Consider the following 22,763-nt stretch of genomic DNA (forward strand, 5'->3'; position numbering starts at 1 on the left):
AGGATGGGGTTATAGGGAAACTTGGAAAGGATGGGGTTATGGGGAAGCTTGGTGAGGGTGGGGGTATGCGGAAGCTTGGAGAGGATGGGGTTATGGGGAAACTTGGAGAGGTGGGGTTATGGGGAAACTTGGATAGGATGGGGTTATGGGGAAACTTGGAGAGGTGGGGTTAGGGGTAAGCTTGGAGAGAGTGGGGTTAGGGGTAAGCTTGGAGAGAGTGGGGTTAGGGGTAAGCTTGGAGAGAGTGGGGTTAGGGGGAAGCTTGGCAAGTGTGAGGTTAGGGGGAAGCTTGGAGAGAGTGTGGTTAGGGGGAAGCTGGGAGAGGGTGAGTGTTACGGATTTGTCACTTCCGTTGTTGTGGTTTTCATCCACTGTAAGCATTTTTGGTTCCATGTACTATTATTGTTATCGTTTAAGTGAAATAGAGATAACTGTTTTCCAAAGGTGAAAAGGTTAGTGTTTTTTTAAAAACCGGAAACCGGATCGGGAACCGGAGGAAGAAGAGGAAGAGGAAGAAGAGGCGGAGCGAGTGAGGTCGAGAAGGAGCCAAGCTGCTTTGAGGTCTTGAGGAAACGCTGGCGAACGGCGGTCACGAGTGAACTTTGGGTTTCCTGGGAAAGGGATTCCTGTGACAGAGTTGTTATCACTGTGACAGATAAACCTGCGTGACAGGTTTTCCGGTTGATTCCGAAGAGAATCGTTGGAGTGCCGTTACGCCTCGAGTACGGGCCTGTTGGCCATTTTGCCTCATGCCCGATTTCACATCGCTCTTGGCTCTTCACCTCGCTTCAACCATTTCACCGCATCCAGACGTTACCTGGTTTGTGTGTGTAACATGGATTTTGAGTGGGAATTTGCGGTTCGCCGTTAGGGAGCCGTTGAACGTCCATACCCGAAGGTGTGATTTCCCAGTCGCCTCTTGAGGGTACCTTTGCCCATCTTTGGCAGTGTGACTGCCAACCGAACGGGATTCTGGTCTCAATACAACATCGTTCTGACGATCACTGGAGTGTGGATCGACTTTGGCTTGAAGCCGGGACAGAGACATTGGGAATGTTCTTTTCGCTCACCTGGAGCACAGTGAGTTATATTGTGCGAAACTGATGGTACCATCACAGGAATGATATATTGGTTGTACAATTGATTACTATTGTTGTTGTACTGTTATTCTTGTGTGATCTTAATACAATACTTGTTGGTTGGTAACAATTGGTGTGGTTTCACCATTGATATTTGACACACAGAATAACACATCTTTCTGCCGCGACTCCTCTAGGGGCTCGGAGGTACACCGTGACCGGGGTTTGGGGAGGAGCATGTAACAGAAATTGGGGGCCTCCTCCGGGATAGAATTCCCTAACATTCCCAAAATTCCCAAATTTGGAATTTCCTAGCATTCCCAATTTTTTTCAAAAATTGGAATTTTTTTTGTGTGAAGGTTAACAGGTGCTAACTGATAGTCACCATGGTGTTTGACGCAGAAAAGTTTGCGGCGTCCCCTAATGAGGCACAGTTCCAGGCGTTAAAAAGATCGGAACTCATGATATTGGCCAAATATTTTAACTTGGAGGTCCGAGTTAGTATGAAGAAAGCAGAGATTCAGACATTGGTGGTGGAGTCTCTAGTGGGACAAGGAACATGGGAAGAGGTAGCCTTGGATTGGTTACCCGAGGAAAAAGGAAATGTGGAGCTCCGGAAAATGGAGATGCAACTGCAGAGCCAGGAAAGGTTAAAAGATTTAGAATGGAAAGCCGAGGAAAGAAGAGCAAAGGAAAGAGCAGAACAGGAATGAGACCTCGAGGAAAGAGCAGAGGAAAGAGCAGAGGAAAGGAGAGCTGAAAAGGAAGCTGAAGAAAGAAGAGCAGAGGAAAGAGCAGAGGAAAGGAGAGCCGAAAGGGAGTTAAAGGAACGGGACATGGAGTATCAGAAGGAACTTAAACTCAAGGAGCTGGAATTACTGGGAGAACGGCGAGAAGTAGTATCCATGCCGGCTAGTTCGACAACTAGTGAGAACTCTTGGGATGTTGGTGGGCATGAAAGACTGGTTCCACCCTTCAATTATAAGGAGGTAGCCAAGTTCTTTTTACATTTTGAGAAGGTGGCTCAAATGCTAAAAAGGCCTGTGGGGTCCTGGACTATGTTAGTGCAAAGTGTTCTGGTGGGTAGCTCAAGATATGTATTCGGCTTTACCGATTGACCAATGTGCAGATTATGAGATAGTGAAGAAAGCCATTATCAAAGCCTATGAATTTGTCCCTAAAGCTTACCGGCAAAAATTCAGGAATGCCCGGAAGAGGGAGAGTGAGACCCATGTGGAGTTTGCCAGAATGAAGGAAACCATGTTTGATAGGTGGTGTGACTCGAAGGAGATTGGGAAAGACTTCAACCTATTACGACAATTGATCTTGGTGGAGGAATTCAAACAGTGTGTCCACGTGGACATTAAAGTACATCTGGATGAAAAGAAAGTACCAGAGTTGTATGAGGCAGCAACAGTGGCAGATGACTATGCCTTGACACACAGGATGGGGTTCCACAAACCTAACTTCCCACCTAGAGTTAACCAGGGGAGTTATGGCAAATCAGGTTTGGAGAACAGATTTTCATGGAGGCGGCCTAGAGATGACTATGGGGACAAATCTGATACCGCGACTTTAAGGGATCAGAAGACTGCAGTTCCAAGACATACCTAGCTTCCGGGGGGCCCGAGGCAGACCACGAGCTTTTCCTCCAGGGCGACTTGCGCTTTTTGCAAGAAACCTGGGCATTTGATGTCCCAATGTTACGCCCTGAAAAGGAAAAATCAGGAGCGGAGTCAAACTAGTGCAACTCCGAATGCATTGGCCAATGCGAGAAATCTTCCTTGGAGGACAGTGCCTTGTGAAGGTTCCCATACCAAAGTTACGGCATCACAGAACGACCTTGTTCAAGAGGGTTACAAACCTTTTATTTCAGAGGGGTTTGTGTCACTGGATGGGGACTTGACTAACCAGAGACCTGTTAGGGTATTGAGGGACACAGGAGCACATCAATCTTTGATGCTTGAGGGCATTTTGCCATTGTCAGAGAAGACGGCAACTGGTGTTAGTGTTTTTTTACAGGGGGTTGGTGGCTATGTCAAAGCTCCTCTTCATGTCATCCATTTAGAATCTGATTTGGTGTCAGGACCGGTCACCGTAGGTTTACAAGCCACTCTTCCTGGAGAGGGAATCTCTTTTATTATCAGGAATGATTTGGCAGGTGGTCGAGTTTCTGGTAATCCGATGTTGGTTGAAAAGCCCAGTATGGAAAATAATACCGCACAGTTAGAGCAGAAGATTACGGGTGTCTTTCCATCCTGTGCAGTGACTCGTGCTATGGGTAGGAAGCGCTCTGAAGAGAAGGAGAAGGAAGGTGATGTGGATTTGGGTTCCTTAGAGGTATTGGAGGAAAATTCTGAAAGAGGTAATAGGAAAGGGAGTGACATCAAGGAACTTAAGGAAAAGGTGGCATCTGGACCAAAAGGGGAAATGGAGTGTCCATCGGAGACATCTGGGAATGAGGTTGAACAAACGGTGCTGGTCCGAAAGAGACTTGTTGAAGAACAACACGGAGATTCGGAGCTCCGGTGTTTAATTGGTAAAGCCGTTACAGAGGAAGAGGCTATGAAGATACCTGTTGGTTACTTCATGAAAGGGGAAATACTAATGAGAAAATGGAGACCACCGGAGGTGCCCGCAGACGATGAGTGGAAAGTTCATTACCAAATTGTGGTGCCACCGCCGTACCGGAAGGAGATATTGAGTTTGGCGCATGAGACACCTTTGGCCGGACACCTTGGAGTGAACAAGACATGTGACAGAATATTGGTACATTTTTTCTCGCCAGGATTGCGACGTGATGTGGCCGAGTTCGGTAAATCTTGCCATTCTTGCCAGCTGGTGGGAAAACCTAATCAGAAAGTCCCATCCGCACCTTTAAAACCAATTCCAGTTTTTGCAGAGCCATTCAGCCATGTCATTATTGACTGTGTAGGCCCTTTACCTAAAACTAAGGCTGGACATCAGTATTTGCTGACCATCATGTGCGCTTCCACAAGGTTCCCAAAGGCAGTGCCTCTTAGAAAAATTACTGCGGCAGTTATTGCGAAGGCCTTGATTAAATTTTTCACTTTGGTTGGCCTACCTAAGGTCATCCAGTCTGATCAGGGTTCCAATTTCATGTCAACACTTTTTCAGCAAGTGGTACACCTGTTGGGAGTGGAGCAAGTAAGATCAAGTACTTACCATCCCGAGAGCCAAGGGGCCTTGGAAAGGTTTCATCAGACATTGAATAATATGATCAGAACGTATTATTTTGAATGTGACAAGGATTGGGATGAAGGAATACCCTTATTGTTGTTTGCCACGAGGGAATCTGTTCAGGAGTCATTGGGATTCAGTCCTTTTGAACTTGTGTTTGTACACGCAGTGCGAGGACCATTGAAATTGGTGAAAGAACAGTGGCTACAGGAGGAGTCGCAGTCGACAGTGGTCGAGTACGTGTCAACGGTTAGGCACAGATTGGCAAAGGCTTGTGAAGTTGCGAGAGGAAACTTGAAAGTGACACAGGATAAAATGAAAGTGAGACATGACAAGAAATCTCAGATAAGAAATTTCAGTCCTGAGGCCCGAGTGTTGGTGTTGCTTCCTGTTCCAGGTCAGCCACTACAGGCTAGATATTTCGGTCCCTACGCAATCGAAAGGAGGGTTAATGAAACAGATTACGTGGTGACAACTCCCGACCGACGGAAAAAGCGGCAGCTGTGTCATGTCAACCGACTGAAGAAATATTATGAGAGGAAGCCTGTGGAGAAAATGGTTCCTGTCTCACCTGTCTCACCTGTAGTCGGAGTGCAAGAGAATCCAGAGGTTGAGGCCGGTGTGAAGTTTGATAACTTTGATGACCAAGCTTGTCCCAGATTGACGAACTCGGAAGTATTGAGTCATTTGGATGAGAAATTAGGTCATTTGACGAGGAAACAACAAGGACAACTGTCCAGCCTAATTTTTGAGTTTGCACATTTGTTCACAGATGTACCTGGTCGTACTGACTTGGTATATCATGATATTGAGGTGGGGGAAGCCACTCCTGTGAAGCAACACCCCTATCGGATGAACCCTGTGAAGATGGAGTATCTTCGGAAGGAGGTTCAGTATATGTTGGAGAATGACATCATCGAACCAAGCAGCAGTGAATGGAGCTCACCATGTGTGTTGGTTCCAAAACCCGATGGCAGTTTTCGCTGTTGTACGGATTTAAAACGGGTTAATGCAGTGACCAAGACCGACTTATATCCCATCCCGAGGATTGATGACTGTATTGATAGAATAGGCCCAGCTAAATTTGTAACTAAGTTTGACTTGCTGAAAGGGTATTGGCAGATTCCTCTTTGCTTTTTTTTTTTTTTTTTTTTTTTTTGTATGCTGAATCGAGGCTCGTGTAAGAGCTAACATTTACTTCACACACACATCAACCAGACAAACAAAATATATAAAAAGAGGGAGCGGAAGACAAGATGGGGAGGGAAGGGGAAGCACACAAACACAACATTTGAGAGCAGGGAGATGTGTGGGAGGGAGAGGGCTTGGGGGGAGGAGGCGTGGGAAAGGGGGGGGGGGGGTGGGAGAAGTATAAAACACAAGGACACCAAGGACTTCCAGGACAGAAGTTGGTATTTCAAAAAAGTGGAATTGGTGTGAAATTAGCGGGAGTAGAAAAGATCAAGGTTTTGGATGGGGGAAGATAAGAGATGGTGGTGAACAGCTGTTTTAAAGACCTGGAGGGTGGAGTGGGATTGAAGAGAGTGAGGGAGTTTGTTCCAGAGGTGGGAGAAAAGAGGAATGAAGGAGTGAAGGTGAGCAGAGAGTCTTGATTTTGGCAGTTTAACCATAAGAGGGTTGCAGGCAGATCTTGTGTGACCTGTAGGAATATTTGCGGGACAGAGCCCAGAGAGAGCAGGGGGGGCAAGGCCAGAGAGGAGTCGGTAGAAGACGGAAAGACCACCAACCTGCCTGTGGTGAGTGAGTGAGAGGCCTTTGGAGTTAGCTTCATCGCGGGAGATTCCAATGATTCTGAATGCTTTGGTTTCAACAGCGTGAAGACGAGCTAGGTGTGAGGCAGGAGCACCAACCCAGAGGGGAGAGCAGTATTCCATTGAGCTGCGGATGAAAACCTTGTATGTGGTGAGGAGCTCAGGTGTGCCAAGGAAGGACTTCGCACGACGGAGGATGCCCAGTCGGCGACTGGCTTTGGAGGCCAGATTTGAAATGTGGTTTTCCCAGGAAAAATGGTGAAAGGGGGTGGAGAAGAGTTTGGAGAAGAGCTTGGAGAAGAGTTTGCCCACGTCTTGCTGATAGAGCCAAGGAAATCTCGGCTTTCGTCACACCAAATGGGTTGCATCAGTACAAGGTTCTTCCCTTTGGATTGAAAAACGGGCCTGCTACATTTCAACGGCTGATTAATAAGCTTATTGCAGACCTTGACGGGGTGGAGGCTTATCTGGATGATGTCATCATCCACACCATGACCATGTGTTACGGGGTCCTCCCCTATCGAGTCCCCGGCAGAAAGATGTGTTGTCCTTGTGTGAAAACCAGCCAATCAACCAGCGAGTCCACACCAAGGGATACGAACAAACCACAATATATTAGAACACTTCAAACACCATATAATTCATATCTACAGGTGGTACCACCTTATTAAGTCCCTTAACCCCCTAACTCACGGCCCTTCCCCCAATGTCTCTGTACTCCTCCAAGGCGACGTCGATTCGCTCCAGCGCGTGGAATCAATGTCCGGTTCCAATCCGTGGAAGCGGAGACGATCGAACCAACCCGCAGGTCACGTGGTCCAATCCCCAGCATGATAGCGGTAGAATGGGAAACCGGCCAAAGACGATTTCGGGTACGTACCCTGTGGCGGTTCAGTCTGCGAGTCTCCTCAATAACCCTCCCACAGCCGCGGACTGGAGGGTTACACAGTCGTCCCTGGCAGCCCACCGGAGAGAAACGCCTGGTCGACGCGCCGCCAAAAACCCGGTCACGGCCGGTGATGCGCGTGGCGAAAGTGGCGGTCGGCTTTCTCTCACTGCTCGGTCGGGAGCCGCAATCAGAACACGTTTCACTGCTCGGTCGGGAGCAGCAATCAGAACACGTCTCACTGCTATGTCGGGAGCTGCAATCCGAACACGTTTCACTGCTCGGTCGGGAGCGGCAACCAGAACACGTCTCACTGCTCCGTCGGGAGCTGCAATCCGAACACGTTTCACTGCTCGGTTGGGAGCGGCAATCAGAACACGTCTCCATTTTCTCTTTGCTCCACCCCTTTTCTCCGCTCCACCGCTTCCGGTCTTGATCCGGATTTCCGGCCACATTTCCCCAGGCGGGCTTTTAATTCTTCTACCCACAACAACCCTTTCCCATAAATCACCATAAGCATAATATCTAGGATACTTTGAACCCACAACAGTAATCATAACAATCATCATTAGGGCCGAATACGTAACACATGGAAGATCATATTAAACAAATTCATGCATTTTTCAAGAAATTGACCGAGGCAGGTTTGACCATCAACTTATCTAAGAGTGAGTTTGTGAAAGCACAGGTGGTGTTCCGAGGCCATGTAGTAGGTCAGGGTCAGGTGCAACCGGTGACAGCCAAGATAGAAGCCATTGATCGCTTCCAAGTTCCAAAAGGGAAGAAGGAGCCTATGAGATTCTTGGGTATGGCTGGTTGGTACCGGCGGTTCTGCAGGACTTTTTCTGATGTGGTAGCCCCTTTAACGAATTTGCTGAGGAAAGAGACCAAGTTTGTTTGGGATGACAAATGTCAAGCTGCCTTTGCCCACGTCAAAGCGATATTAATGAGATCTCCTGTCCTAGCAGCCCCGGATTTTCAAGAACCATTCAAGTTGGCCATTGATGCAAGTGATGTGGGGGCTGGGGCAGTTCTATTATAGGAAGATGAGGATGGCGTGGATCACCCGGTGTGCTACTATTCGAAAAAGTTTAACAAACATCAGGCAAATTATGCCACCGTGAAAAAAGAGACTCTTGCTCTCCTGCTAGCGCTTCAGCATTATCAGGTGTATCTGGGAACTACTACCTTTCCTATAAAAGTCTTCACTGATCACAACCCCTTAACCTTCATTCAAAAAATGAAAAATAAAAATCAGAGGTTGATGAGATGGAGTTTGGCCTTGCAGGAGTTCAACTTGGAAATTGAGCATGGAAAGGGCAGGGACAAGGTCGTTGCTGATGCTTTATCCAGAGTGAACTAACTTTGGAAATTCCTGTAGGTTGTTTGGAAGTTTTGTTGCTTTATTTTGGGGAATATTAATTACTAGCCGAAACCCGTGGAACATCCATGGAAGGGAGGATGTGGTGTATGGATAGAGTGTACCATTATGGATGGCATAGGGGATTTGCTTGTCCGAGTAAGAGTTAGGAAGAACGATGAGAATGAAGAGTGCGTATATGAACAACGATCGCCGAAACCGGCACAAATGCATGCTCTGGATTGTCCACTCAGTGGCCGGCTTGCTTTCGCCTTCGCCTGTCCAATCAGCGGACGGCTTGCTTCGCCTTCACCCAGCAGACGCCAATACGATGGCGTCGTAAGATGGCGTCGTATCGGCAGTTAATCGGATGCTTTTGGGCCCCAACGTCGGCTAATTCAGATTTTTCGAGTATGGCTGTACGTGATAAACAAAGAGCGCGGTTCGTAGATCATAAATCCATTAGTGCCGTGGGCATCGGGTCACTGGGTGCGGCGTAAAAGGGATAACAAAGTCGAGTCCTTACGCTATTATTATATAGATTGCTACTCACGTGAATTGATCATTTGGGTGTGAGTTTTACTTTTGTTTGTTGAAAGAGTTTTTGCATGCAAAGAAAGTTTTCACTATGGTCAAACTTTCTTTCTTGAGGTGGGGAAGTGTTACGGATTCGTCACTTCCGTTGTTGTGGTTTTCATCCACTGTAAACATTTTTGGTTCCATGTACTATTATTGTTATCGTTTAAGTGAAATAGAGATAACTGTTTTCCAAAGGTGAAAAAGTTAGTGTTTTAAAAGAAACCGGAAACCGGATCGGGAACCGGGGGAAGAAGAGGAAGAGGAATAAAAGGCGGAGTGAGTGAGGTCGAGAAGGAGCCGAGCTGCTTTGAGGTCTTGAGGAAACGCTGGCGAACGGGGGTCACGAGTGAACTTTGGGTTTCCTGGGAAAGGGATTCCTGCGACAGAGTTGTTATCGCTGTGACAGATAAACATGCATGACAGGTTTTGCGGTTGATTCCGAAGAGAATCGTTGGAGTGCCGGTACGCCTCGAGTATGGGCCCGTTGGCCATTTTGCCTCGCACCCGATTTCACATCGCTCTAGGCTCTTCACCTCGCTTCAACCATTTCACCGCATCCAGACGTTAACCTGGTTTGTGTGTGTAACGTGGATTTTGAGTGGGAATTTGTGGTTCGCCGTTAGGGAGCCGTTGAACGTCCATACCCGAAGGTGTGATTTCCCAGTCGCCTCTTGAGGGTACCTTTTCCCATCTTTGGCAGTGTGACTGTCAACCGAACGGGATTCTGGTCTCAATACAACATCTTTCTGACGATCACTGGAGCATGGATCGACTTTGGCTTGAAGCCGGGACAGAGACATTGGGAATGTTCTTTTCGCTCACCTGGAGCACAGTGAGTTATATTGTACGAAACTGATGGTACCATCATAGGAATTATATATTGGTTGTACAATTGATTACTATTGTTTTTGTGCTGTTATTCTTGTGTGACCTTAATACAATACTTGTTTGTTGGTAACAATTGGTGTGGTTTCACCATTGATCTTTGACACACAGAATAACACATCTTTCTGCCGTGACTCCTCTCGGGGCTCGGAGGTACACCGTGACCGGGGTTTGGGGAGGAGCACGTAACAGTGAGGTTAGGGGGAAGCTTGGAGAGTGTGAGGTTCGGGGGAAGCTTGGAGAGGATGAGGTTCGGGGGAAGCTTGGAGAGGGTGAGGTTAGGGGGAAGCTTGGAGAGAGTGTGGTTAGGGGGAAGCTTGGAGAGAGTGAGGTTAGGGGGAAGCTTGGAGAGGGTGAGGTTAGGGGGAAGCTTGGAGAGAGTGGGGTTAGGGGGAAGCTTGGAGAAGGTGGGTTTTGGTTGAAGCTTTGAGGAAGTGGGGTTAGGGGGAAGCTTGGAGAGTGTGGGTGAGGGGGAAAATTGTAGAGTGTGGGCAAGAGCAGATGCAGAAAGGGGGGACATGAAGTGGAGGGATGCTGAAGAGGTGGACACGTAGGAGGGGTGGGTTGGAAGGACGCAGGCTCATAGAAGATGTCAGGGAGGGTACTGACATGGGGGGGGCTGGGAGGGGGGAGGGAGTCAACACTAAAATAATGTGAATGAGATTTGATTGTTGTGTGCCAACAGCCTCTGCAAACTGGACATCTCAAGATACCCATGTTTAATATTCTGAGTTAAAGATTATGGGATGGGTGGAAATAATTATTGTTGAAGGCGCAGGGAAAGGTGGGAGCAGGCTGCATATGCTCATAGCAAACATGGCAGAAAACTCCTCTAAAGGATAGAGTGTGTCTGTTCTATGCTGCAACATCCTGCCAGAGAAGCTCCATGATGACAATTTGTAGTTGGATCACATTTAGTTGGGAAACTTAACCAGGCTAGATAATTCAGAGATGGGTATTCCACCAAGGAGATGAAGACACCACTAACTATGTAGTGTAGCTTTCCATTATAGAGTGGTCTCCATTTAAATGTCCTGGATGAAATGAAGACCACTTGGTGTTCAAAGGGACCTGACCCTTCCGTTGTTTGGCAGCCATCCTAGTTGGTGGTGCCTTCATTTTTTTATTTAGATCTCCACAACTATGAGTATTTTTTATTTCCATATGAGCTGAAATGTTAAGACATTTACTTTAGATATAAACATCCCTCCAAATAGAAATATGAATTAGAAAGCATCTCAAAATGCAAAACCCGTCTCACCTGCTTTGTACTCAACCTAAACTTGACAAAAACAACAGTTAAAATTGTACATTTTATTTATGTGTGTTCTCCATATTCTCATAATAAAGGTTTGTTGAGATATGATGATAAAAGCTCAAATGGTAAAAAATGTATTTGCATGGACAGACACACTGAAGATGAATGGTAAAGAAATAAAGAAATAGGGAAGCGATTAAAAAAAAAAAAAAAAAAAAAAACGGACGTCTCATGCTTGACGCACTGCGGACGGGCTAATAAAGTGATGTATGAACAAGCATTCATAATATGAGTTTAGACACCCCAATAGTACTACAAGTTTCCATTAAGTTGAGAAAATGCACGAATTTTTTTTCAGTTGAGATGAGTCTGTGAAGAATTGACCCATTTCATGAAGAGTTGTAAAAAGTTAAAGTTTATCTATATGCATCCGTTATGAGTAATCGTTCACAACATAACTGTACAGGAACTCCTTTGGTGGTGCACATCAGCGACTAAAAAATCGTACACTCACTCGTAGAGCGTGCGTCAATCCTCACATTGATGTCCACTCTTAAAGTGCTAACATATGTCAAGGGACGTAATTATTTTGAATTGAGGCCAAAGAAATGCAATTTGAAAACATTTTCAAGTTGAATGAAGCACTGAAATAAGATTGAGAGATTCTTCTGTGTTTAAAAGTTGTGAATATCAGTTTAGAGAGAGAGAGAGAGTTACAAAGCACCAGTTAGCAAACTTATTGGATGACATGAGGAATAAGATTTAATTTGCATTCTGGGGATATGTTCTCTGCTCTGATATAAAAATTTCCAATAAAGGAAAAGCACAATGGTGCAATTACAGTGCATTCAGAAAGTATTCAGACCCTTTCACTTTTTTCACCTTTTGTTATTTGGCAGCCTTATGCTGAAATCGTTTAAATTCATTTTTTCCCTTATCAATCTACACTCAATACCCCAAAATGACAAAGAGAAAACAGGATTTTAGAAAGTTTTGCAAATTAATTAAAAAGAAAAAACTGAAATATTGAAGGAGCTCGGGCTACCACGTCGATCGGAAGAATGGACGCGACAAAAAGCTGGAATTCGTCCGAGTTGCTTTATTCAAACAAAACACTCAGGTACTCTGAAAAGCCCGTTTATCGGGCAGAAATATATATACACACATTATCCCGGAGCGTTTGCCCAGGAAAGGCGAGAGGGGGCGTGGCCGAGCGTCCTGGCTGCGGCCTGGCAGGTTGAGGGCGAGCCTGCCCGGGCATGCCCGGGCGTCCCGACCGAGGCCTGGCAAGTTGAGCGCGGGCCTGCCCGGGCGTCCTGGACGAGCCCGGCATGGTGATCGCTCCACGTCCTTGATAGGTGCAAGGCGATTGTGAAAACCCAGCGGTAGCCGCTACACACGTCCCCCCAGAATCGACTTGCACCGGCAGGGTCAATTTGAGGGGGGTCCTGATGACCCGGCCGAAGCGACCCCTGGTGGGTCGTGGGGGGGGGGGTCCGGTGTGGTGGTGGGCGGTCGAGTGGGGGGCACCGTGGACGGGGGGCGGCCTCGCCGCGGCGGAAGGGCCACCCGTGGTGGTTGGTCGACGTCCATGTGCACCGGCTTGAGGCGGTTCACCGCAATCCGGTCTGACCTGCCGCCGATGTCGATGACGAACGACTTGTCGTCCCGTCGCAGGACCCGGAAGGGCCCGTCGTACGGCGGCCGGAGTGGCCCCCGATGTGCGTCGTGACGCACAAAAACATACTCCGCTGTGCGAAGTGCTGGGGGGACGTAGGACTGGGGGTCACCGTGGTGGGATGTTGGCATGGGGGCAAACCGTCGGGCGGCCTCCTGGAGGTCCGAGCGCTGGTGAGCTGCGGACCAGGGATTGGTAGCGTCGGGCACGAATTCGCCCGGGACGCGTAGCGCCTGGCCGTAGACAAGCTCGGCGGTGGATGCCTGGAGGTCCTCCTTGGGGGCCGTGCGGAGGCCCTAAAGGACCCACGGCAGCCGGTCGGCCCAACCGCCGTCTTGAAGGCCGGCCATGAGCGCGGCCTTCATGGAGCGGTGGAATCGCTCGCACAACCCGTTTGCTTGGGGGTGGTAGGCCGTAGTACAGTGGAGCTTGACCCCCAGGTTGCGGGCGACCGCGCCCCACATTTCGGAGGTGAACTGTGGTACGCGGTCTGATGAGATGTCCGCCGGTGCGCCGAAGCGGGCGACCCAGGTGGCGATGAAAGCCTGCGCCACGTCGGCGGTGGTGGTGGAGACGAGGGGAACGGCCTCCGGCCACCTGGTGGTCCTGTCCACCATAGTGAGCAGGTGTGTGAACCCCAGTGACGGGGGGAGGGGGCCCACCAGATCCACGTTGACGTGGTCGAAACTTCGTTCGGGCACGGTGAAAGGTGCCAGCGGGGCCTGGGTGTGTCGGTGGACCTTGGCCCGTTGGCAGGCTGTCCAGGTGCTGGTCCAATCGCGGACGTCCCGACGAAGGCCATGCCAGACGAATCGCGCCGACACCAGCTTCTGGGAAGCTTTCCGGCCCGGGTGGGAAAGGCCGTGGAGGGAGGCGAAGATGCGGCATTGCCAGGTGACGGGCACGATGGGGCGAGGCTGGCCTTGGGAGACGTCGCAGAGCAGGACAGTGTCCGCGAAGGGGATGTCGGCCAGGCGGAGGCCCGTGTCCACCACCCGGAGGGCTTGCACCGTGGTGTCGGTGGTTTGGTCCGCCGCCATAAGCGCGAAGTCCACGCCCAGGTGGACCGCGTTCGCGCTGGCCCGGGAAAGACAGTCGGCCACGGCGTTGTTTTTGCCGGCGACGTGCCGGATGTCCGTGGTAAACTCCGACACGGCGGAGAGGTGGCGCTGTTGGCGGGCCGACCACTGCTCCGTGACCTTGGCCATTGCGTAAACCAACGGCTTGTGGTCGACGAACGCCGTGAAAGGTCGGCCCTCCAGGAGGTAGCGGAAATGGCGGACGGCCAGGTGTAGACCGAGGAGCTCATGGTCAAACGTGCTGTATTTGAGCTCGTTCGGCCGGAGCTGCCGGCTGAAAAAAGTGATTGGCTGCCAAACCCCATTCACCCATTGCTCATGTACGGCGCCCACCGCGTAGTCGGAGGCATCCGTGGTGAGGGCGATGGGAGCGTTGAGCACCGGGTGAGCGAGCAGTGTTGCGTCGGCGAGGGCCCGCTTTGAGCTTTGGAAGGCCGCGTCCATTGCTGCGGACCAGGCGATGTCGTGCTTGGCCGGCTTGCCCCGGAGGGCTTCGTAGAGGGGCCGCATGAGTTGAGAAGCGCGGGGCACGAAGCGGTGATAAAAATTCACCATTCCCAGGAATTCCTGCAGGGCCTTTATGGTGCGGGGACGCGGGAACATGGTGATGGCCTCGACCTTGGTTGGCAGCGGCACGGCCCCGTTCTTGGTGATGTGGTGGCCCAAAAAATCAACGGCCGTCGTGCCGAAGTGGCATTTGGCCGGGTTGACGATGAGGCCCTGCTCGCTGAGGCACCCGAACAGTGTTCGGAGGTGGAGGAGGTGCTCGGCCCGGGACGTGCTGGCGACGAGGATGTCGTCCAGGTAAACGAAAAGGAACGGCAGGTCACGCAGCACGCCGTCCATCAAGCGCTGGAATGCCTGAGCCGCGTTCTTGAGACCAAACGGCATCCGTAAGAATTCGAATAAGCCGAACGGCGTGATGACTGCCGTTTTAGGGACGTCGGCCGCCCTGACAGGTACCTGGTGATATCCCCGTATGAGATCAATTTTCGAAAAAATGACCCGTCCCGCCAGACGGGCGGAGAAGTCTTGGATGTGCGGGATCGGATACCTGTCGGGGGTGGTAGCGTCGTTAAGGCGGCGGTAGTCGCCACATGGGCGCCAGGCGCCCCCTGGCTTTGGGACGATGTGTAGTGGCGAAGCCCACGCGCTATCGGAGCGCCGCACGATGCCGAGGTGTTCTAAAGCGTCGAACTCGGCTTTGGCCACGGCGAGCTTGGCTGGGTCGAGGCGGCGGGCTCTGGCGTAGACCGGCGGGCCCGTGGTTGGTATGTGGTGCTTGATCCCATGCCGTACTGCGACGGCCGAAAACGTCGGCCGCGTGAGGGCCGGGAACTCCGTGAGCAGGCGAGCAAACTCGTTCGCCGCCGGGAGGGCGCATGCCAGCTCGGTCGGCGCGGAGCTGCTCAATGTGCATACCAGGGAGCTGAAGGTTTCGGCGTTCATTAAACGATGCCGTTGGACGTCCACCAGCAGTCCGTGTGCGCAGAGGAAGTCGGCGCCTAGCAGAGCCATGGGCACGTTTGCGGTTACAAACGTCCAAGAAAAGCGTTGGCCGCCGAAGCAGAGGGTGACGTTGCACGGGCCGAAGGTGCGGATGGCCAATCCGTTGGCCACAACCAAGGAGGGGCCGCAAACCGCGGACTGCCTGTCCTGGTCAGAGGCGGGTATGATGCTCAGTTGGGCGCCGGTGTCGCACAGGAAGCGCCGTCCGGACGCTTTATCCGTGATGAACAGTAAGTTGCCCGTGTGGCCGGCGCTCATGGCTGGTAATGAACGCCGGCCCGGCCATTTCCCGGCCTGCCGAAGGTGCACGGGGGTCGGCATGTCCGGGCCTTCTGTCCGAACCTGGCATGATAGTAACACCACGCTTGGTCAGGTGGAGGCCCCGGTCGTCGTGCTGGAGGTGGTCGGCTCGGTGTAGCGGCCACCAATTGCGTCGGCAGTTCGGTCGTCGACCGTGCCGGGTGCTCGGGTGCCATGGGTGTTGCGTCGGACGGCGGTGGGCCCCAGGTCGCTGCTGCGATGCGCTGGCCTGCGGTGGAGATCTTGTCGGCTTCCCTGGCAAGGGCACGGGGATCCGTGATCGTCGTGCTTGCCAGGGCGAGGCGTACCGGGCTAGGCAGCTGACGGAGGAACAGCTCCCGGAACAGGAATGCCGGAGAGTGCTCGCCGAGCAGCGAAAGCATGTAGTCCATTCGCTCGGAAGGGCGCGTGTCGCCGAGCTCGGGCAGGTCGAGCAGGCGCCGTGCGCGTTCCGCCGATGGGAGGGCGAAAGCGTCGAGGAGAAGCTTTTTAATCGCGCCGTATTTGTCAGCGGCTGGGGGGCTCTCGAGGAGGCTCAGGGCCGCGGGCCGCGGTGGCTGAACCGAGCGCTGCTACCACATGGTGGAAGCGGGTGTCGTCGGCCGTGATGCCTCGCAGGGCGAACAGGGAGTCCGCCTGTGCGAACCAAACCGCCGCGTGAGCCTCCCAGAAGGTAGGCAGTTTAAGGGTCACTGCCGTGTCCATGTCGGTAGGTCACCAATGAAGGAGCTCGGGCTCCCACGTCGATCGGAAGAATGGACGCGACAAAAAGCTGGAATTCGTCCGAGTTGCTTTATTCAAACAAAACACTCAGGTACTCTGAAAAGCCCGTTTATCGGGCAGCAATATATATACACACATTATCCCGGAGCGTTTGCCCAGGAAAGGCGAGAGGGGGCGTGGCCGAGCGTCCTGGATGCGGCCTGGCAAGCTGAGGGCGAGCCTGCCCGGGCGTCCTGGACGAGCCTGGCATGGTGATCGCTCCGCGTCCTTGATAGGTGCAAGGCGATTGTGAAAACCCAGCGGTAGCCGCTACAATATCACATTTACATAAGTATTCAGACCCTTTGCTATGACACTTGAAATTTAGCTCAGGTGCCTCCCATTTCTCTTGATCATCTTTGAGATGTTTCTACACCTTGATTGGAGTCCACCTGTGGTAAATTAAATTGATTGGACATGATTTGGAAAGGCACACACCTGTCTGTGGCCAGACGGAAGCCTCTCCTCAGTGAAAGACACATGAAAGCCCGCTTGGAGTTTGCAAAAAACACCGAAAGGACTCTCAGACTGTGAGAAACAAGATTCTTTGGGCTTTCATGTGCCTTTCACTGAGGAGAGGCTTCTGTCTGGCCAGTCTGCCATAAAGCCCAGATCGGTGGAGTGTTGCAGTGATGGTTGTCCTTCTGGAAGTTTCTCCCATCTCCAAACAGCATCTCTGGAGCTCAGCCAGAGTGACCATCGGGTTCTTTGTCACCTCTCTTACCAAGGCCCTTCTCCCCCGACTGCTCAGTTTGGCCGGGCGGTCATCTCTAGGAAGAGTCCTGGTTGTTCCAAACTTCTTCCATTTAAGAATTATGGAGGCCAATGTGCTCTTGGGAACCTTCAATGCAGTATAATTTTTTTTGTAGGCTTCCCCAGATCTGTGCCTCGACACAATCCTGTCTCTGAGCTCTGCAGGCAGTTCCTTCGACCTCATGGCTTGGTTTTTGCTCTGATACGCATTGTCAGCTGTGCGACCTTATCTAGACAGGTGTGTGCCTTTCCAAATCATGTCCAATCAATTGAATTTACCACAGGTGGACTCCAATCAAGGTGTAGAAACATCTCAAAGATGATCAAGAGAAATGGGAGGCACCTGAGCTAAATTTCAAGTGTCATAGCAAAGGGTGTGAATACTTATGTAAATGTGATATTTCAGTTTTTTATTTTTAATAAATTTGCGAAACTTTCTAAAATCCTGTTTTCTCTTTGTCATTATGGGGTATTGAGTGTAGATTGATGAGGGAAAAAATGAATTTGAACGATTTCAGCATGAGGCTGCAACATAACAAAATGTGAAAAAAGTGAAGGGGTCTGAATACTTTCTGAATGCACTGTATATTAAAAAATAATTTTCCAATCGATTCGAGAAACGTTTAAATGACCCTCCACATTAAAACCGACACTTAGAGGGTGTTCATCAGGTTGTCAATTCCAGCCCCAACCAGAAAAGTATGAGCATTTGCGAGTTAGTGCAAACCAGACTTGATGGTATCTTGAGTGTCCGCTCTGAGTCTGGGTGGTTGGCGGTTTGAACCCAGGGCCGAATCATACCAAAGGCCAAAAACCATATGTGCTGCTTACTTGCTGGATGGTCAGCATTTAAAAGGATATAGAATGGAGAAACAACCCTAAGCTGGCAATGGTAGCGCACGTTTTGATGGGCAGCATGACCTCCTTCTACGTGTAATTTCCTTGTATGAGAACATTATTATTGTACACCGCACCTTTCCTATGCCGTCTCCAGGCATTGCAAATCGTCATTGCCGGGCACCGAAGGGGGCTCGGCAGTGACGCACGCTGAAAGGGAGTACTCAGTTTTCACTCTGGTTGTTTGTTTGTTTTCTTTCTTTCTTGTTTGTTTTCTTGTTTTCTTTCTTGTTTGTTTGTCTGGACGATATCTCAGCCATCCTTTGATCTAGGAAGCTGAAATTTCGGCACAATAGTGAGCAAGTCCTTTGTCAAAAACGTTATTTTTTGTTTTTTGATCAATCAATTAATTGAGGAGTTATTTCATTATTAGCGATTAATTAAGTAATCGACAAACAGGGTTGGCGGCAGGAAGGGCATCCGGCCGTAAAACATTGCTTCAAAAAGGGGACCGAAAAACAACAACAACCACGGTGCCCGAAAAAGGCCAACCCCCGCTTGCGGGGAAAATGGCCTCTAAAGGTGTTTTTTTTTTGTTTTTTTATTAAGTACTTATTTAATTAATTAAATTTCATTTCTCTTCTGACCATTAACTCAGGCACCTTTTGAGTTAGGAAGCTGATATTTGGACATGTCAATGACCAGGTGATTTGGCTGCAAAGGCTATTTTTGATTTATTAATTAATCAATTAATCAATTATTCGATTAATGACAATTTTTTTTTTTTTAAGTTACAGATTCTGATGAAATGGTGGTGGTTCATGTGTTCTCTGACTGAATTGATTAATAATTTAATTTTTTAATGATTATTATTTATTTATTTTCATTATTAATCATTTATTTATTTTCTTTCTCATTTGGCCAATATCTCAGGAACCTTTTGAGCTGCAAAGCTAATATTTGGACATGACAGTGACCAAGTATGTGGCTATCAAGGATATTTTTGATTTATTGATTAATCATTAAATCGATTAATTATTTATTGATTAATTGATTAATTATTTATTGATTAATCAAATAATTATTTAATTTTTTATGAATGACTTATTTAATTAAATTTCTAAAAGATACATCTTCGGATGAAGCACTAGTGGTTTAGTTAAGCTATTAGCCAATTGATTAAGAAAATATTTTGTGATAATCTTTTATTGATTTTAATCATACAATTAATCAATCAATTAGCGTACACCTCTCCCTCCAAATGCAGCCTCTATGAGGTGCACTGCGGTATTGCCGGGCGCCAGAGGTGCCTCTGCAATGCCGCGCTGTAGAATATTTAATTATTTGGCATGGGGGCGGTGTACTTTGAATGTATCTGTACTTGTTATTATTATTATTATTATTATTATTATTATTAATCATAAACTTCAGCTGTAAGAGAGAGACCTGGTTGTTCTATCACGAATCGATATCAGGGCCTCAAGCACTCCCACTTATCCCACCCTGATGCCATTCTTCCCAATCCTAAACTTGGTCCGCCATATGGCATTTCCATTCATTCAATGCCTGAGCATGTAAGTAGCGTGTTAAAGCAAGACTGTAAATAGCTCGGACAGAAAACGTCTTTTGAAAAAGAAAAAAAAACCCTAAGAAGAATCTTTGGACAGAATTTTGGCTTAAACACAGAATTAATCACATGGACAACCAAACCAGGCTCACACTATTTTTGTGTCCGCGCAAGTGGAGGAGTACGACCAGCAATTTCCAATTCCATTTGAAAAGCTGAAAGATTGCACGGCCAACACACTGGAGCACTTAAAAGCTTTGCTATGATTGCAATACTGACTTCCTTTGGAAGATTATATCCAGCGATGACACCAGGATTCATCAAAATAATACTCCATCACCCATCTGACAAATACAGCACTCGGTGCCTTAAGGGTAGGCATACGCCATAAATCATGAAGTGTGAACTAGAAAGTTGAATAAATGAACTTGCAACTTATAATAGGCTTGTCCAGGGGAAAAGGCACCTTGCTGCTGTTTAGTGACAGTGGACTGCACATGAGGCTTTGCTTGACTGACAGGGCCACAAAACATGACGCACAGCTTTTGTTGTTAGAAACGTCTCAACGTCCTTGATCCGTATGCTGAGGTTGACCACAGAGAGCGAAAGGAAACTTCGTCGGTCCGTAAGGTGTCAGTGTCTCTTAGGGCGGGAAAGGAGCCTGTGCTGGGGTGGGGAGTTGAAGGGTGCAGTAGGAGTGGAGGATAGAGTGAGTGCACCTGACAGGGAATGTGAACTTCTACGACGTGTTACTGGCAGGACTGCTTTGTTCTTCTGCCACTGACATGCCAAGGGCAACCAATCGCTAAGTGATGCTGCCAACCTTAGCGGGCTGCACTTGAGGTGCTATGACTCAAAGGTTGGCGCAGCCTGCATTTGCTCAAGCTTTGAGTTCCCAAACAAAAAGTAAAGACGTTGTTGGAGAGTGTCGTTTTTCAAGCAGCCAATGCACACAGAAAGTCATGTTTAAACTTAAAGCATCCTGAAACGAACCAGTGGTAGTCTGCGTTAAATACTAACTATAAAGCTGAATAAATGCACTTCATACTTCGGGTTGGACGGCTGTGTACTCATCTGAATCCTTGGCTTATGATGGAGGGAACACAGGTTCAATTCCAATACATCATGTGCTTGTACATTGTTTACGAATGTCCCTGTAACCCCTGCAAAAGTACAGCAAAAGCGACTAATATCGTTGTTCTGCATGCGATTTATGCACAAGGCCCTCCAAAAGCCTTAAATAAAGAAATAATAACTCCAATAAATAAAACTTGGACATAACACAAGCAGATCAGGAAAACACGTACAATGCAATACAAATAAACTTCAAAACCTCACACCTTGGCCCTCGAAACATGATACTAGTAGAAAGAAAGCGGATACTTTAATGTCTTGTGAGCTCCGTTCTACCTTACTTTTAAATACATTCCGACAGCCAATATAGGAAATTACAACTGACATGATATAATAAATACTCTAACTCATGCACCATGTTCTATGCAAAGCAAGGGTACTGCCAAAGCCATTTCTTGGCTTGGTTTGGATTCCTGGATGGGTCACCACTGCCATTTTAGGATACTCAAATCTATGCAGAGTACCGGTACTGCCAAAGCTGTTTCTTGGCTAGGTTTGGATTCCTGGATGGGTCGCCACTCCCATTCAGAATACTCAACTCTATGCAGAGCACCTGTACTGCCAAAGCTGTTTCTTGGCTCGGTTTGGATTCCTGGATGGGTCGCCACTTCCATTCAGGATACTCAAATCTATGCAGAGTACCGGTACTGCCAAAGCTGTTTCTTGGCTAGGTTTGGATTCCTGGATGGATCGCCACTCCCATTCAGGATACTCAACTCTATGCAGAGCACCTGTACTGCCAAAGCTGTTTCTTGGCACGGTTTGGATTCCTGGATGGGTCGCCACTTCCATTCAGGATACTCAACTCTTTGCAGAGCACCGGTACTGCCAAAGCCGTTTCTTGGCTCGGTTTGGATTCCTGGATGGGTCGCCACTTCCATTCAGGATACTCAAATCTATGCAGAGTACCGGTACTACCAAAGCTGTTTCTTGGCTCGGTTTCGATTCCTGGATGGGTCGCCACTCCCATTCAGGATACTCAACTCTATGCAGAGTACCGGTACTGCCAAAGCTGTTTCTTGGCTCGGTTTCGATTCCTGGATGGGTCGCCACTCCCATTCAGGATACTCAACTCTATGCAGAGCACCGGTACTGCCAAAGCCGTTTCCTGGCTAGGTTTGGATTCCTGGATGAGTCGCCACTTCCATTCAACGTACTCAACTCTATGCAGAGCACCGGTACTGCCAAAGCCGTTTCTTGGCTAGGTTTGGATTCCTGGATGGGTCGCCACTCCCATTCAGGATACTCAACTCTATGCAGAGCACCGGTACTGCCAAAGCTGTTTCTTGGCTAGCTTTGGATTCCTGGATGGGTCGCCACTCCCATTCAGGATGCTCAACTCTATGCAGAGCGCCGGTACTGTCAAAGCTGTTTCTTGGCCCGGTTTGGATTCCTGGATGGGTCGCCACTTCCAGTCAGGATACTCAACACTATGCAGAGCACCGGTACTGCCAAAGCCGTTTCTTGGCTCGGTTTGGATTCCTGGATGGGTCGCCACTCCCATTCAGAATGCTCAACTCTATGCAGAGCGCCGGTACTGTCAAAGCTGTTTCTTGGCCCGGTTTGGATTCCTGGATGGGTCGCCACTTCCAGTCAGGATACTCAACACTATGCAGAGCACCGGTACTGCCAAAGCCGTTTCTTGGCTCGGTTTGGATTCCTGGATGGGTCGCCACTCCCATTCAGGATACTCAACTCTATGCAGAGCACCGGTGCTGCCAAAGCTGTTTCTTGGCTAGCTTTGGATTGCTGGATGGGTCGCCACTCCCATTCAGGATGCTCAACTCTATGCAGAGCGCCGGTACTGCCAAAGCTGTTTCTTGGCTCGGTTTGGATTCCTGGATGGGTCGCCACTCCCATTGAGGATACTCAACTCTATGCAGAGCACCAGTACTGCCAAAGCCGTTTCTTGGCTCGGTTTGGATTCCTGGATGGGTCGCCACTTCCATTCAGGATACTCAAATCTATGCAGAGTACCGGTACTGCCAAAGCTGTTTCTTGGCTCGGTTTGGATTCCTGGATGGGTCGCCACTCCCATTCAGGATACTCAACTCTATGCAGAGCACCGGTACTGCCAAAGCCGTTTCTTGGCTCGGTTTGGATTCCTGGATGGGTCGCCACTTC

At 49.1% G+C, this 22,763-nt stretch overlaps 1 protein-coding gene across 4 annotated transcripts in view; it reads right to left on the minus strand.

Moving 5' to 3' along the window:
• The window catches only part of LOC137431851 (catenin delta-2-like), a 580,901-nt gene that overhangs the window by 436,995 nt on the left and 121,143 nt on the right, over nucleotides 1–22,763 (minus strand). The gene's annotated exons all lie outside the window — the stretch shown is intronic.

Source organism: Myxine glutinosa, chromosome 7, assembly GCF_964187855.1.
Source record: "Myxine glutinosa chromosome 7, kmMyxGlut1.1, whole genome shotgun sequence".
In the NCBI taxonomy this organism is placed as follows: Eukaryota; Metazoa; Chordata; class Myxini; order Myxiniformes; family Myxinidae; genus Myxine; species Myxine glutinosa.